A 17,965-nucleotide genomic window follows, 5' to 3' on the forward strand; every position below is an offset into this window, starting at 1 on the left:
CCTGGTGTCATCGCGTCGGCCACGTCGCGTCGCTCAACGCATCGCGGGTTCATATTAGCAGCAACCGTGTGTTACAAACAACGACAAAAGAAAGCGACACATAAAAGGGCAAACACAGCGCTGACATACAACTAACGTTTCTTTTCCAAATTTGTAAGAAAAGGACCATGGTACAAAAAAAAAAAAAAGAAATAACAACGACCCTGCAAATTCAGAGCTCATCCCATACTTCGCCAAGCAGTATAATTGCCTGGTGGATAAAGAAACGTAAGGGTCGCTGACAAATAATCATTCAGTCTCACGATTGTCTCTGCCTCAACAATAGAGAGTTTTAGTAGATCGTTCCCATGACTTCGATAACGATACCCGATACTCCGCCACCGCCTTCCTTGTGCATGCATAGTATCGTTATCGGGGCTATCGGGGGTATCGGAACGATCTACTAAAACTCTCTAATAACTTTAATTAGAGGGTCGCCACTCCGCGCCAATGCGGTGATTTGTGTGAACTGGGGATCACAACCAAAGTCTGGGCAGGGAATCCCTAGATGGCCAGTGATAGTCTTGTTCGTGTTGTTATATGACGTTCTCGCGGCCGATCGTCGAGACATCTGCCAGCCTGTCCGACACGCATCTCGGTTGGAAGAGCGGCTCGATTTCGGTAAAGAAAGGGAAAGAAAAAAGCGTGACGGCACGATTAATAGTTGTAGTCTCTTGTTACGTCACAGGTTTCATTGAGTGACGAAACAAAAATTAGTGTATCAAAATCTCAGCTTCTCGAATTAATTTCCCGAAAAATCTTAGTTATTTTCATCGATAACTTAGCAGCGTAATTGAAGGTACGTAAGATTGCTCGAGGCGTGAAGACCTACGATCGCTGTAGGATTATCGAATTTGAACGACAAGCTCGATAGTATGTTGAACATGCACGGCGGAACATTGAAGGCATCGTGTTCATAGAACCAACACCGTCAAGGTTGACAATCTGACCTATTTCCGTCGATGAAAGCGGAATACTACGAACAAAAGGCTCCGACCCTACTCAAACATTATTGTGCCCGCTTGGCCAATCGTGGCTTTCCACAGCGACGCTTTTGCCCCGTATTTCAAAGTTTAATGCAGTAAACAAAATACAAAAATAAATAAAAAAACGCAGTATTTTTTTTTTTTAGGAAGCTTATTGTAGCGTTGGACGATGGCCGAGGATCCAATTATGGAGCGTAAAGATTGAACACAATAAGCGTTTCTTAATATATGTCAGTGCTTATTAGCCCCGAAGCGAACACAAGCGTCGCTGCGGTCGCCGCGCCCGGATTGGGTGAGGTGTGCCGTGACGTCAGGGGGAGTACTCCGCTCCGCGATCTCGCATCGGCTCGCTTCCCAGCACCGGTTTCCTGGTTTGGCGTTGTGTGCCGCAAGCTCTTCGAGGAGCTGGACTTCGTTTACCCGGTGTGCAAGACGTTGAGTTAGGCCGATATTGACGTGCTTCCGTACACTTTATAAGCCTGCTTGTCCCTTTTAACTTTAAAATTGGGTTAAAAATCCCGAAAGCTATCGGCGGAGACAATTCCGCCGATGAACCTCTCCGTCCGTCCACACGACACAAGGCAATCTTGCGAGGGGTCGGTGGAGCGGTGGCGCGAGTGTTTCAGACGCTGGGATTCTGTTCCTTGCACGTTTATGATTTAAGACGATATTACATCCCGCTTTCAAGGCATTTGAAGTGGCATTTGTATCACGGGCCTTTGGGTGGTCGGCAAATTAGCTCGCGACCCTGACTCTGCGCTGCCACTCTGCACGCGCTGGTTCGCAGATGTTTTAAAGGCCCTGCGTCTGATGATCTTGAAAGTGCTCGCGGAACAGGGTTTTTTTCAATAAATGTAGCTTCTTCGTGAATTAATTATATAGTTTACACACGCATGCAGGCATATTTCTTAGAAGCTGCACAATTACTGGAAATCAGTTTGTATGGTAGCAGCAAAAACGGCCGAATTGCCCCCAGTTGTCTGTTTGGTATGTATTGAACTGCCAAACTATGCACGGCAATAGTGCCGTAATATGCAATGTTTATACTTTTTCCTTACATTCTTTATTCCAGGCTTGGGTATTCCGAAAATACACCGTTTAGTCTGAATTGTCATTTCCAATTAAAAGGGACACTGCTGCAGGTCCCCAAAAGCTTCATCAGCCTCCAAACTCCCTACAGCTAGACTCTCTGACATCAGAGGCAAACAGGAGTAAAAGCAAGCATTCGAACGTCTGTCCAGTGGTAGATGCAGCACTAGCAGCAGAAAATGTGGAACCTGTGAAGGGCGACAGTCTGCGTGAGAAAAGCTTCTGGTATTTTAGCTTCAGGACAATTCGATTTAAGTAAAATTTCAATTTTAGGGCTTAAGGGGCTAATAACGAGCTAGACACCTTCGCTTACGTTTGTTATACATTACTTGAGGGTTGATATAAACAAGTCCACAGATACCACCCGTGTAGTCCATTGAAATACCATCCGAATCCAGCAAAGGTCAAATGCGAGCAATGTATATAATAAATGTTCCTTGTTTTTTTGTTTTTTTTTTTTTTATTTTGCCCCTGCATTTGGGCTGTCTTACTTGTAATTCTCTCTTCATGGCCCAGACTGTATTTAACATGTTGCTCGAGCAGCATGCAGCTTTTCTGCTTCGGCGATCTTGTTTAAAAACAGAGATACAAAAAATAATATACATAACCTGCCAATTCACTCATACCATCAGCAGCATTTATTGTGCAAAATGTAAGTCTATAGTGATGCTCCTGCAATTGTGGCCATATTTCTTTATTTTCATATACCAGCTGTGATTACTGCGTTGCCTGCCCTGTCAACCATGCTTAAAATGTTGGTTGAAGTTTCGCCTGTAACTACAGGCCATACCTCAATAAAGGCTCATATAAAAATTTACACTTCCTACGAAAAACACGCCAAAAAAGATTAAATAGAAACGAGCGCGCCGTCAGCTAGCGTCGTCACAGCCTCCACAGGGCGAGCGGGCCGAGTCGGGGAAAAATTCTCTCCTCGCCGTGACGTCACCCCGGTTCGCCGTAAGGGGGCGCCACGCGAACTTCTCGGGGCTAATGGACTCCAACAGTATTTAACTACGCTCGTTCGTCCTTCGTCATTGTGGCGCGGCATGGAACCCTCAATCATCACGATCATCGTAGAGCCGTGTTGGACCAAAGAAGCGAAATATAGAACAATTGAACTTACGCAGTGGTACTTGTTGCTCACCCGAGTTATGGGTGCAGCGTATGGCCGCATGCTTGGTTCGACAAGCTCGGCGTGCCCTTGGGCTTTCCCGGGAAGTTTCCCGGTGTTTCGGAGTTGTGAGAATGTAACGCGTCCGCAGGTACACCGTGCAGATTCCCGAAGATCGCCAGTGGGGTCGACTGCTCCCCGACGGCACTGCCACGGGCATGATCGGAATGCTCGTCCGAAACGTACGTGCGCACGACTCCCGAAGAAGCCTCCGTTCACTCCGAAGCCGAGACTGCAGCCAATGCCCCAAGCACCAGACCTCGAGGTCTCTCTTTTTGTTTCCAAGTGTTCTTCCGCAGAGCGAGCACTCGCGCTAGCAATGCACTTCTCAAAGCCAGGAGTTCGTGCTTGTAGCTTTGGCTGCTGCCTCAGCTTAAGAATGCACCTGCTATGTTTTTTTTTTGTCTTTTTTATTGCGAGACGTTGCAATCTACAGGGAGTGGCCATAAGGATATATAGAAACCCACGGAAATTCCATAATACCCGAAATTGGGCACGCAAACGTCGTTTCGCAAAACGTTTCATACATATTTCTTTGAGAGCTCAGCTCAGAGGTGGTGAAATATTAAACACAAACTGGTTTGCGAGTTTGATCCCAGGTGGTCATCGTTCATACATTTGTCAAGGTGATTATTTACCGCTTGCTTCCCGTGATTGTCCTACCCGTCATCAGCCTCTCATACGATGCTGTCAGAGCTTTTCCGTTCAGCCAGCCACCCGGCAGCGCGCTCGCAAACCAGTGAGCAGACGACGAACAGGCTGGTAAAGGACAGAAATAATGGACGCCCGCCATTTTGTTTATTATGTTAGGCACCTCCGAGTTGAAGTCTAAAAATTGACAAAAATTAAAAAAATGTTTCTCTTGGTGCATTTTTTTTTTTTTCATTTGGTACTTGTGTTATTGAAGCGCGGTTTTCCTTATCTTGGCAACTGGCCAAAATAAGCAGCTTAAGACATTCTTGGAACACGAAGTTCGCGTTCCAGGTGATTTTTGCGAGGCGCGCGAAATGTCCTCACGACTGCTCCCTGTACGCAATCAACGCCACTACAGTCACTCACAGCCAGGGTGGAGAATGATAAATCAAGATGATTTGAATCACAATGAAAACCAGACTAGTTTTAGTATGACGATTTAAATCAAACCTCTCGCGTAAAAATATTCCGAAAATACTTTTTATTTACTGTTTGTATGTCATTCGACAGTTTCTATATTTCGTATTTAGATTTAAAGAATCATCGAACAAGAAATATTCTTATTAGGCTGAGCATAACACAGATATACCATTTGAAAGCACAACCACACTATTTCACATCATGCCACTCACCAAGTGCGACAATGGTAAGAAATTAGGTGCAAAAACACATGAAAAAACGCAGGACTAATTTAATATAATTCTATCGAATAATTTTCAAACGATTGTAATCTGTCACAATTACCAACATTTTCAGGAAGCCTGTTCCAAGCATCTACTGTCCTAACAAAACAAAAAAGTACTTATAGGTATCATTATGAATTCCCGGTATTTGAAGGGACCTCCTGTGCACCTCCTGTACTGCTCTTGTCACTCGAGGTTTTAGAAAACGAGAAGTGTCCGCATTGAGTAAGTTTCGTGAGATCATGAAAAGGAACTTTAGTCTAGCAATTTCTCTTCTAATGTACAGAGGAGGAAGTTTAAGCTGTTCAAGCATGCCAGTGACCGAGTCCAGGCGACTATACAGAGAAAGAGTAAAGCGAGCCGCCTGCCTATGAATTTTTTAATAAAATTTATCAATCGGGTTCTTTCGGTACGCGTCCCATACCACCCAAGCTTATTCCAGGGTAGCGCGTATAAGAGTGTACAAAGCGGTTAGCTTCGCCTCACTCGTGGCGTTCTTGAGGCTTCGGTTTTAAAATACATTTTTTTTCCGAAGCGTAGTGCCCAAATTGTCGATATCTAGTTTCCACGTCACATTTGCCGATATCGCAACTGCTAAGTATTTAAAGTGATCACCTGTCGCAACGGGGTTGTTTCCAACTTTATACGTGAAAAGAAGGACGCTTGTTTTTTTTTTTTTTCTCGTCTTCCCATCTTTCGCACCATCGTTTTACTGAGTCAACCCACAAAATTAAGTTTTCCTGGTTTCCCTGGACATTCACTTTATTGTATAAAAAGAGATGATCTGCAAACATTTTAACAGTAACGTCAGAGCTCACTTCGTCAGCAATATCATTAACGTAACATAAAAACAAAACAGGGCCCAAAACTGATCCCTCGAGACCCCCGACGGTATTCCGCAAGTTGTAGATCCCTTCCCGCTGTCACAAATTGTGTCCTGTTAAACAAGTACGCGCGGATCCATTCAACTACGTCCCTAACAACGCCTAATGCAATTAGTTGTTTTATAAGTCTATTCTGCGAGACACGATCAAAGGCCTTTGCTAAATCTAACAAACTAAATCGATTTGGCCTCTTTCATTAGAGGAGCAGGAAAAATCGCCCAACACTTCTATTAACTTCCATCGTAAACCGGAGACACGGAAAAATAAAAAAACGGACAAAACAACAAGTCTCAATTGAGACTTGAGACTTGTTGAGACTTGTTATTGTTTTGTCCGTTTTTTTTTATTTTTCCGTGTCTCCGGTTTACGATGGAAGTTCTTCACCAGCTCGCCTGTGCTTTTACCCTTACTTCTATTAACTTCGTCACTTTTGACAGACAGCGTCTGAAACCGTGCCGATTTCTATGAAAAACTCTCTGACACTCAAGATTATCATAACGATTTTTGTAAATTATATATTCGAAAAGTTTACTGCACGCGCATGTTAATGAAATAGGTCAAATCAATCAAATTAAATCAAATCAAAATTCACTTTTCTTCATTTGGAGAGGGAAAACAGAACAAAAAGCAACAGAACAGTTGCTTGACAGTTCTCCATCTCCCGTCAGCAGCAGCAAAGACAAAGCACACAAATCAGTTAACACACAAAAATAAATAGTATAGGTAATTGCTCGTTAATTGACTTAATTGCTAATTGACTCCTAGGAGGAGCGCAGTGCTGCTTCTGTGATCCCTTCGAGGGCGTTGGTGTCGGTCATTGCTGGATGATTACCTCAATGGTCTCCCTCATGGCTTCCAGTGCCTCCAGTGCGAAGATGGATTCCGGCGTATGTACTCGAAATTCTGCTATTCGGCTCACCGCTTTGAACAGGCGCGAGATCATTTTGAGGATTGCTGTCTCCGTGTCTTCTGCCGGCCTTGAGGCTGCTTCCCTGTTCCCTTTCGTCACTCTGGCGAAGGATCGCCGCCTTTAAGTTTGATCCTCTTTCTCAAGAACTGGAGTCTGTTTGATTTTCTTATCTTGGCTGAGGGTGTTAGCTGTGGCCTCTGTCTCCTTTCCTCCCGCGGTCTTGTCTCGACGCTGCTGAAGGGGCCCTTGCATTTGGTGCAGTATCCTAGCCTTGCCAGTTGCTGCCGTGTTTGGAATGTCTCGAGAGCGCTCTTGCTGTCTTTTCTTAATAGCCTCGCGTGCTTCTTCGTGGGTAGAGGCCGTCCTGGTGCGTCATTCACATACTTCCCGCTCCTTTCTCAGCACTGGCCATAGGTTTGACATAGCGGCGTGGTCCCGGCAACAGCTGACGCAGCGGAACGTTTCACTATCGCACTAATTGGTCTCGCATGCGGTGGCCAAGTGTCCCATCCTGTTTCATCGATAGCATTGCAGGGGCCCCGCCACATAGAGCGAGACGGAGTACCGGTCATAGCCCTTATGAACGCGACTTGGCAGGGACTTGCCTGAAAATGGGATCTTGACCGAAGTGGACTGACTAAAACGTCGCACGCCCAGGATACCCTGGTGCGAAGTTCGCATGGTCTTGAAAACCTCTCCTTCCGTCAGGAGCTTGTCGATGTCCCGAGCCACGCCCGTTGTGATGTCTTCACCGCTTGGTATGTGGGCGCTCACCTTTGTAATGCTCAGGTCGTTGACGCTTAGGAGTGCTGTTAAAGCATCTTCCGTGAGGAAATCAGGAGGCCACGATGTCCTTCCGACCGCTAAAACATATCTCCTTGAGCTTCCCCGGAGCGACGGCGGTGAGGAAGACGAAACTCTGCCGCCTGTTGATTTTCTTGATACTTGCTTGGTCTGTGGGTCTGCACAGTATAGTGCAGCCCAACTTCCGGTCTTGGTGGGGTCTGTTCGACCCTTTTTAGACAGCAATGTCACCTGTTTCCTGATGCACGACGGCTTTTCTTCCGCCGTACCATACTGAACCCCTCGTCATCAGCGTTACTCGCTGGAAGGTCGGTATGATCTCCCCATGAACGATTTGAAGTCTGAGAAGTACGGCGGCACCGATGCGTTCGATGATGTCTCACTCACGTCGTGATCCCTCTTTCGATGCGTCTTCCCCAGCGTGGCCGGAGCGTCTGAGGTCCTGTCATTTCCGACGTGACCGGGCCTCACGCCCCCCATCACGTGATACATCCGGCCCTGCGTGGCCTGCTAGGCCAAACACCTTCCCGCGCGTCCAGCCAATTGATTCTACTGTCGATTCCAACTTCCGCAAAACCGCCTGCTCGAAACTGTCGCGCGAAACTTTTTGGAGGAAAGACAACAAGAGCCGACCGCATCGAAAACAGACACCAAACTTTTCCCCCTCCCCCCCCCTCCCCCCCTTCGCAGAAATCCGCCCGCTGCTACTAGTCTTGGTTGACACAAGGCAGTGGTGCAACAATATGTAGTCATTTAGTGGATCTTATCGCCACACGCCAAAATTCAAGAAGCCCTCGCGCATACCCTGAGACGGCTTTTGATCGGCGGCGGAAAGTCGCTCGCGTGGCCAACTGCACCTGGTTAACTCCCGGTGAAAACGACTATAAACGACTTGGCATGCGGGCCACCTGGTCCAACACTTTGGATCCCCAGGTAGCCCCCACATCTCCCCCCTTCAAAAAAAAAAATATATAGGGGACGTCTTAGGATGTTTGGGGATGGTCTTTCTTCTGGCCTTAGCAGATGGGCGAGCGCCGGTCCGACGTCAGAACTTCCGAACGGTACCGACGTGGCTGGGATGGGTCTGATGATGGGAGCTGCGTCGCCACCGCTACGTCTCTGGCACGAGGCTCTAGAAATTAAAAACAAAATGAAGCCACGGCGCGGCAGGAATAAGTGGCCGCGCCTGAGAACAACGCGCCTGCCCAACTGCTAAACGGGAGCACGGCAATAAATTTGAAGTTGTTAGGGGAATATGAAAAGGAGTCATGGCGCCGGAATGTCTTTTGGGAATCCGGTATTATGCGTGAAATCTAAAGGCCCGTTCACACTCTTGCAACCGAGTACGACCGAGAGAGACCAGACCGGTTTTTAATCCTCTTGCGATCTCTTAGGACCAGCCCCGCTGCAGCGCATCCGGTTCTAAGAAAACTGGTCTGGTCTCTCTCGGTCGTACTCGGTTGCAAGAGTGTGAACGAGCCTTAAGATCCACTCGAGTTTAGAGATCCGACAGAGGAGATTGGGGAGACTGGCACTGGGAGCGCATGGGAATACATCAAATGAAGGAGTGCACGGAGACATGGGCTGGGCATTGTTCTAGGTTAGAGAGGTGACCAGTAAAGGCCCGTTCACACTCTTGCGACTGCTTGCGACCTCTTAAACCTGGGTTCCTTAAAACTTCTTAAACCAGAGAACACACTGGCGCCATCTATTGGGAAGCAGTGTAAACTCGGCGGTCCGGCATATTTTGTTTTTATTTCTCGCGCAATATCCTTTCTTTTTTGGTTCGAAAAACTTTTGTCAATGTTATAAACGAGCCTTTCTATGGGTATTACGCACATTTGATCTCGGAAATCCCGCAAAACCTTCGCTTTTGTGAAATGCAGTTCTAGGGTCACCGCATAGATGGCGCCACAATGTCACTGTGTTCCCTCATTCTAGAAACATTTAAGAAGTTGTAAGAGATCTCGGGACCTATGTTGGACTTTCGAGAAACTAGAAACAGAAGTGACGTACCGGCAGGAGGAGCGTAACCAAGCAACGGCGCGCACCGCGAAACCGCCCTCTTTGACGCCGTGACGACATTGCAAGATTGGCGTCTGTCACTCACTTGAGAGGCGTCAAGAGCCAACCACCGAAGAGCGGAAGTAGCTACGCTGTCCCCCTGCCGTACCTACGCTTTCTCGGCGGTACCTATCTGGAACCTAGTCCCTACGCAAGCGTCCGTTTCTCTGGCAACCGGAGGAGCATTTTCTGCTTTTAGTCAAGCGATGGCAGCCAATCCCTTGCGGCGGCGACCTTCACATCGGCTCTATATTAGGAAACTTGTCAAACTAAAAAAATACACGTGTTCTATTGAAATAAACAACTGATTTTGTAGCCGTTCTAGAAAATATTAGATAGAGTAAACTCGCATAAAAGGCTAGAACAACATGCGGGACGCGGATGAGCGCCTAGTTCAAATTACTGGCGCTAATGACTGCTCAAGAAACGGGAGGATGTGGCCTCTCTGGTACGCGGCGCAACTAAGCTGAGCCCGGCGCTGTCCAGAGACGACAAAGTTCGTCTCTGGAACGAGCTAACCTCCCGGCTCAACTTCCTCGGGCCTCCAAGGAAGCCTCTAAGGAAGGAGCCGGAAGGTTGGAAACGCTACTGGGCCATGCGGGTGTCGAAGGCGCGGGCGCGGGCTACGGAGCTGGCGAAACAGGCGAGGTAATTTGCGTAGTTTACTCATAGTGTGGACCAAGCTATTGAATTACTTCCTTTACCCGCAGGCAAACAGGGGGTGGAGGCGCCCGGGTGCGCTCGCTGGCGTCATCATACTCACGTATTTTGGCGCTGGTGGGCGAGGGCTCGGCCCTGGGCGCTCGTGGTTTTTTTTTATTTGAAACCAAGAGGTCTGCACTCTAGCCACAACTTGCCACCCGCCTGAAACTGGCCTCCGGGTTTGCCATTTTTCTTTTATCGAAATAAAGTGGAGATTTGGGCCAGTTCGCTCATTGCAAACAGAAAAAGCGCCGAAAAAAACACAGGGACGCAGCCGAAGGGAAACAGGACAAGGTGCACTCTCAACTGAAGTTAAATTTTCAATAAACTTCAGTTAAGAGTGCATTTTGTCCTATTTCCTTCGTCTGTCCCTCTGTGTTTTTCGTTTGTTTGTTTTCTTATATCATTGTTGATCTCAACATGCCTCTACTATGGAATCTGTCATGCTTCCATGTGTGACAAAACACACACGAAATGGCAGTGTGCTGAATTAAGTGAAGTGTAGTGTGAAATAATGTCTGCGATAAATCCTGGATAATGACAAAGAATTTATACGGTGTTTAATAGTCCATGCTCAATTTTAAAGAAAGTATTGCAGCCTGTGCTTTCAAACATGTTTATTTTTCATGTTACGGCATTGTTGTAAAAAAAAAAAGAAAGCACTTTCAAAGACACTGCTTGTTGTCTTCTTTATACATTCAAACTGACACAAATCCAATATGCGATTATCGAGTAATACACCTGGCCCTGTGGTAACCATAATAGATTGTAAAATGGAACAGGGCGGTGGAAGTGTAGAGAAAATGAATCGATGTCCAAACCCGATACGAACAATATATTGCAGTAAAAGAAGCAAAACGGGTCTCACCAGTAGCCTCATTGAGTTATCCGTTTCCTGCAAGGGCGAGCCAGATGCCCTGTTGGCTAGCTACATAACCCGCAAAACATTCTGTTATTGTTCCAGGCATTTTATGCACCCTGCCTGCAAATTAAAAAAAGCTCTATCAACATCACCGTGATGCACCGAATAGCATTTCGGTACTACATGTCCCTAAAAATAACACGGTGGTTGTGCGACGAACTGTGCAAGGCATTGGAGTTGACACTGTGGAGGTTATGGACGGCCTTGACTGTGGAGCAACACGTGAGGCACATACTGCCACGGGGGGCTTCTCTGGTGGCAAAGGCGTCAGTCGAGGTGAGGACGACAAGGGGTGCGCTGTCGCCGGTGGTGTCCCTGGTGTGCGGGAGTGCCACCGTGGCGAGGACGATGAGGGGCTCCCTGTCGCCGATGGTGTCCCTGATGGGCGGGACCTCCATTGTGGCGACGGACTCCTTGGCACTGGTGGTGTCCCTGGTGGGCGCGACTGCCATCGTGGCTTGCGTGGGGCTCCGGGGAGGCACGGCTGTGGCGGGTTCGGAACTGGGCAACAAGGCGCTGCCTCAGAGCCCTCCCCCTGTCCGAGAGGCTGACCCGAGGGTGGGCAGGAGCTAGCCTCTCGTCATCCGCCACTGACTCCTCCGAGCTCGGCCCAGACCCCAACCCTAGCTCGTGAGGGTCCGGTTCTGCCTCCCTCGATGAAAGGCACATATTGTGGAGCACTGCACAAGACGATATAATGACGGTGGCTGTTGTTGGATGATAATACAGAGTACGGTGTCTTTGCAGACACTGGAATCTGCTTTTCAACAGCCCAATGCAGCGCTCCACAATGGACCTTATCGAAGAATGTGCCTTATTAAACCGGCCGCAAGCGGTGGAGGTCGCGTGGAATCCAGGGACAGGGGTGATGAGCCAAAGTTCCAAGGCATAGCCGCTGTCGCCTGCAGAGTCGGAGAAGGAAATGTATGATATTAATGCTTTTTTTTTTTTTTTTTAATACTTCAACGACAGTTGAAATATACCCGTCGTGTTCAGAAATAGGCTGAATATGATCCACAATACCCGTAAATGACAATTGCACATTTGTATTTTGAGCTTGATGGCTGTATTTTTCGTTATAAGCAGCCCACACTGGCAAGCGCTCGGAGGGCAGCCAGCTGAGAGCACGTCGCATCCAGTGCAATTGCGATGTAGTTATTCTCGGGATGAGCAAAGCTGCGGCGAGGCAGACGTCGTCAGGATGCCCTAGCTGTTCCAGCAACCAAAGCGGTCGAAGCACGCCAGCGATCGGGCCGCCGCAACTAACCCCAAAGCTGCTTTTGTGTGAATTTTGAGTGACGGGTTAATCTTCTATCATCTTGGGACACACAAAAGAGAGTCCCGTCGAGTGTGGAATTCCTCCCTCCCCTTTTCTCTTCTGCTGGCCGTAGAGCTGTCGGGATGGCGTCAGGTTCAAAGCATGTATAGTTCTAGGTATGACAGTTATCATCCCTACCTGTCAAGGTTCCTAGAAGGGCATTACAGCTTTAGCGACATCTAGAAAATGCTCTTTGCTAATTGCCTAATTTATTTAAATGCCTTTTAGTGCCTTTTTTAACAAGATATTGATGAGTTCGATGTGATACTGCTCTTTTGAACACGTATAGACCAAACAATAAGCACCGAAATTTCGTTGTAGTATCCCTTTAAAATTGCTCACAACTATGCAGGTAAAACTGCTGTTTGCAACCTTTCCCCCCTGTAGTTGACAGCTGCGTCGGAGTGTTTCCAAGGAGACGTGTCACAGGTATGGCCAGAGCGCATGCCAGTTATGTATGTTCGGAACAATATGTGTGATATTGTAGCTTATAAGTGCTGCAGAGCCATCATGCACAGAACCAGCAAATGGAGTATGCTTACCGAGCGGGAGCCTGTCACCGTCTATGAGCCGGCCTTGCTCGAAGTTGCTCCGGAGCCACGAGTAGCGCCACGCGAAGGAGTTGTGCACCGACCCAGGATACCGTGGGTCGATGCTCATCACCCGGCAGTCGGCGTTACACACCTGCAATAGTGAGACATATGTAGACATTAGTTCAACTGAATCCACAAACAGTTGATTGCACTCATTGTCATGGGGCCCTGTCAAACACTATTTACATGTTAAACAATACACCACCATAAATTATGTGGTTTACAAACTTAAATATTAAGACAGCGCAAAAAAACGACGGAATATTGGATGAAGGAGGACACAGACAGAGCGCTGCCTGTGTTACAAAGATTAAAATTATATGATAAATAGCCACTACCTTTGATCCACATAATAGTTTAGGCAAATTTGTTTTTTTCTTCAAAGGAGAGTTTACACTTTATCATGCAGAACAGGGACTAATGCTTAAAAGCCTAACACGACATGAAAACAAAGAGAGATCGAAAGCTTTTCAGCTAACAAACCCTCCCTTCCTTCGTCGAACAAACGCTTGTGCGGAGGATGAACGAGTACTAACATCGGAATTAAAAACAGCGCGGAAAGACGAGGACCATACAAAGAAGTGACACGGACGTAGCGCTAACAATTCATAACTCTCATTTATGAAATGGCATATCCACACAGTATTAGTAGTATTAGCGTTACGCTCTTTTTCAAACCCATTCAGAACGGGCATTGACCTAGAGCTAAAAGCGCGAGCCAGCTGCTTTGGATAAAGCCCCGGCGGCTGCACGAGCGCTCGTGCAGCAAGTGCTCCAGCCAAGTCGCTCGCGCTTGCACAGTCTTCTTAGTTAGTTCATGCTAAGGTGAGACGTAGTATATATGTGATCGTACATACCCCCATCACGTTCAGAGCGTAGAATTGTTTGCGGCACCAATACGCCGCCTTCGTGACGGTGGGGTCGTTCCATGACGTGCCGACGATGGCGATCATCATCCCGTCGACGCAACCGATGACGCCGGGTATCCTGCCGAGCCGTTGGAAGCCCCTCTCGATGGCGTCCCTCTTGCCGGTTGTCTGGGGAAAGTCGATCCAGCCGTGTCGGATCCCCAGACGCTGCACAATAGCGAGAGACACAGCCCGCACAACGATGCCGTCTGTAGCCTGATTCCTCGCTATGTGCTCGTCGCTCGCCACCATCCCCTGAGAGCTCCCCGCACAGTTTGCTCCCCGTGGCGTAAAAGCGAAGTGCGCACAACACTTGCTGTTTCACAGACATCACCGTCCACGAACCTCGCAGCCTCAACTCTGGCTCCTCGCGCAGTTCGTCGCACAATCAACGGACCATATTCTTGGTGAGACGGTACTTCCACCGAAAAGCTTCCTCCGGTAGTTCAAAGGCCTCGCGGTCTCGCGGTGCTGCCGGTGGAGCTTTTCCGGAGGGAAAAATAAAGTTGAACGATAGAAAGACTGTCGCTCTGCCTCCGAGACGCCGTGTTTCCAATTTCGCTACCTCGAAGAGACCATCGACAGACTCGTTCCCTTTTCAGACGAAACACCGAGGAAACGATACGTCAAAGTGTTGTCATTTCCGGTGGGGGCGGTTCGCCGTCTCCGCCCCCATTTTCGTAGGGAACTTTCGTCATTCGAGCCTCAACCAATCAGCCGCGATGTCGTCACTTCCGTTTCTTTTAGGAGAAACGAAACATTTGTCCAACATAGGTCCCCTCGTCTCTCTCAGTCGTACTCGGTCGCAAGAGTGTGAACGGGCCTTTAGTCTGACCGCCCCGCCAACACTGCCGGTTTCTCACACCCTCGCACAACAGATAACCTCCGACCCCAACCACCGGCACGGCGCCACAAGGGAGGGAGCCAAGTGCACCGCAGAGACAAGACGCCGCCACGGTGGTAACAAAGCGAGGTTTTCCATTGCAGATACACGATAAGCGAGAAAGGTATACAAGCATCTATATATAAAAAGTTTGAACACTAAATGGACAAACCGAACCAGAAAACTGAAATCCCAATGGCGACAGTCAAGTGCATGGACAGAGCAGACTCCATCTGTAAAAAAAGAAGTAAAAGAAGCCGAGAGAAAAATGTGCGAGGAAAAAATGCGGGGAAAACCAGTTTTATATACATAGAGGGTATGGAGACAGGAAATAAGGAAGGAACATTAGTAGGATAATTCACGTGTGAGCTCGTTGTTATTTGATGCGAGAACAGCAGTATTAAGGACTAGGACATATATATAAGGAAATGGATACGCGGTGTGCCGTATGCCAAGGGGGAAGACGAGACAATAGAACATCTTGTATTGAGGTGCACAGGGCTTGCTTCCGACCTCCCCGAGGGGCGACGGATTTAGTCGGAGCGCTGGGGCTTGCAAACGAAAGTGGAAGAATGGATGATAAGTGCATTTTAATAACCACGGGGAGATGGGAAGACTGGTGGAAATTATCTAAGAAGGATTCAATGCCGTACAACCAACTAGCACAGCTGGGGACCGGCGGGACAGAGAAAAGTTGGGACTCTTACACGCGTGGCTCCAGCCCAAAATTTCAACCTTGTCTCTCAGTGCGCCCGGTGCCGCGGTACTGCCGACTAAATTGACCAGAGAAAAATTAGCGTCTCCACCGGCGAGGGAAAGAGGCGGGCGGGGGGGGGGGGGGGGGGGGCTGATGTTTTTAGTTTTTTTGACCGATCCATTGAGGGTCATCCTGGTGATATTCCACGAAGCCTGGTTATAGTTACAAAACTGCAGAGGGGAAGCAAATTGGCTTGGAAGGGCGAAGGAAGGAGTCATACTTTTGGTTTTTAGTTTCTAGGCTAGGCGGCGCAAGCTGTCGCCCGATATAAAGTGTACAGCCGTTCGCATCTATCCATCCATTCAGCTTTCATTTTCCCGCAAAAGAACTGCTCCTAGTTCGTAATCGCTTGCGTCGGTCTGCAAAATGAACGGACGATTCAAGTCGGGCACATTCAGACACGCGTTTTCGGTCACCGCTTTTGAAAGAGAAGCGAATGCAGTTTGTTGCCGTTGTACCCAACACCACTTGGTTCTTTTGCGAAGTGATTGGTTCAGAGGTTCCGTTATCGCGGCACATTGCCGAATGAAATCACCATAAAACGCTATCATTCCGAAATACCTCTGTAGGCTTTTGACGTCGTGAGGGGTCTGTCTCTTATCCTCATTCGGCCGCAGCGTGCCGCTATTTACAACATAGGAAAGAAGGTTGATTACAGGCGAGGCCAACTGAACTTTACCTGGATGAATCGTAACACTGGCCGGAAGCATTCGTTCGAGTATGATGCGAAGGTGCCCGAGATGTTCCTCGATTGTTCGTGAAACACGCAACCAGGTCGGTTAGGTACGCCATCGCAAACTCGTACTTCGCGTCACCGAGGACAACGTCCATCTGGCGGTGAAAGTTGCCGGGAGAACAAAACAAAGGGAAGGCGAGTGAATTCAAAGAACCACCTGTGCTAAATTAACGCAGTTGTCTGTACATCAGCCGAATGAACTTCAATATGAAAAAATCCGCGGCTGCAGTCGACGGTTGTCAAAACAATCGCTTTTTCTAAGGGAGTACATTATTAAGGAAATACCGGGCAACGGGTCTGTCTCTGGTCGACATTTAGTTTAGGCGCCTGTGATCAACACAAAACCTGGCTGTGCCATTCTTCTTTGGAGCAAAGACCACCGGCGAAGCCCACGGGCTTTCTGACTGACGTACTGCGCCTTTGTCGATCATTTCCGCGAGCGTCGCATGAAGTTCCACCTTGTGAGCACTTATGGCCCCGCATTGCACGATCATTGGGATCCCCTCCCAATGATCCTGCATCCTTGGTTTTGATTCGGTGCCGTAGTAGAAGGTCTCCAGCAGGTGATGGAACTGCTGTTTCCGGGAGTTGTAATCGGGACACTTTTTCATCGCCTTGTTGACAACGTCTGGGAGCAAAAAACCATGTCCACCAAAGTTCAACGGAATCGCAATCCCAAGAATTGAGCCCTCAAGTATGGTAACTGGCGTTAGCACATTCTGATTTCCCACCCGATAGGCAGTTGGAGTAAAGTCTAAAGGCGGGTTCGCACAGGCAAATCACAGCTATCGCGCGACGACTTTGGTCGCAAAAGCGACAGTCGCAAGTCACGAAAGCGACAGGTTTGGAGCAGTCACTTCCAGAACGAATTTTGCAACGCGACGCCGAGTCACCCGGCGGCTGAACCGATCAACGGCGCCTCGGTGGTGACGGGAGGTCCTTCTCACGTTTGTTTACATCCGGCACGCCGAACTTCTGTGGAAGAAGCAGCAACCAGCATGTCCGTTCAACGCCTCAGTTCGCGGTAGCGGCCGGAGCTATGAGCCACGGAGGTCTCTGCGGCGACTCGGGTCAGCGCTATTAAAGAATGCCTATTGCTTTATAAGTGGAGCATCCCGATCTGAACGAGTGCCCGAAAAAAAATACTCGGCCTGACAGCAAATCCGTGCCACTTCTTGACGGGTATGTACTGCGACGAGGTAGCGCGAGCGAGTCCACGCCGACGTAGCGATTGTGCTTCTTTGTACGGTTCCGAAAGTCCCGGGTCAACATAACGAGTCTTCGTCGGCAACGACGACGCGTGTGTAGCTGTGAGACGACAAAAAAAGGGAAAAGCAGCGAAACGGGAACCGTACGGAATCGACAGCGGATCCCGAGATCTTCGGAGAAGCGACTCCTCGATAGCGACTCGCCGATCGCCCGCAGTGTGAACGTCAGTGGTCGCTTGTCGGATGTCGCTCTCGCGACTGTCACTAGTCGCCAGTGTGAACGCACCTAAATGTAACGCCCTCCGCACGACGAAATCTCAACTGGGAATCATGGTATACTGGTAATCCTGACAGATACACAAACCGTTGCCTTTGTTTCTTGTTGAGCAAGAAGATTTCGCAATCTTATTGTGCCTGCAGCAGGTAGTATAGATCCCGACGCTACCTGAAAGTTCAGACGTGCCGGGACTGAGACTGCAGGCTCAGAGTCTGGTTTATTTTCACTGGCGGCGTTCCCCGCGAGTGTGCCGAGTGGCAAATCGGCGTTACCACTGGCGTTTCTGACGGCGTCCTCCGTAGACAACAACGTGTAGTAGTGAGGGACATTCTCCGAAT

Source organism: Ixodes scapularis, unplaced genomic scaffold (genome assembly GCF_016920785.2).
Source record: "Ixodes scapularis isolate PalLabHiFi unplaced genomic scaffold, ASM1692078v2 PGA_scaffold7__128_contigs__length_106722199, whole genome shotgun sequence".
Taxonomy (NCBI): Eukaryota; Metazoa; Arthropoda; class Arachnida; order Ixodida; family Ixodidae; genus Ixodes; species Ixodes scapularis.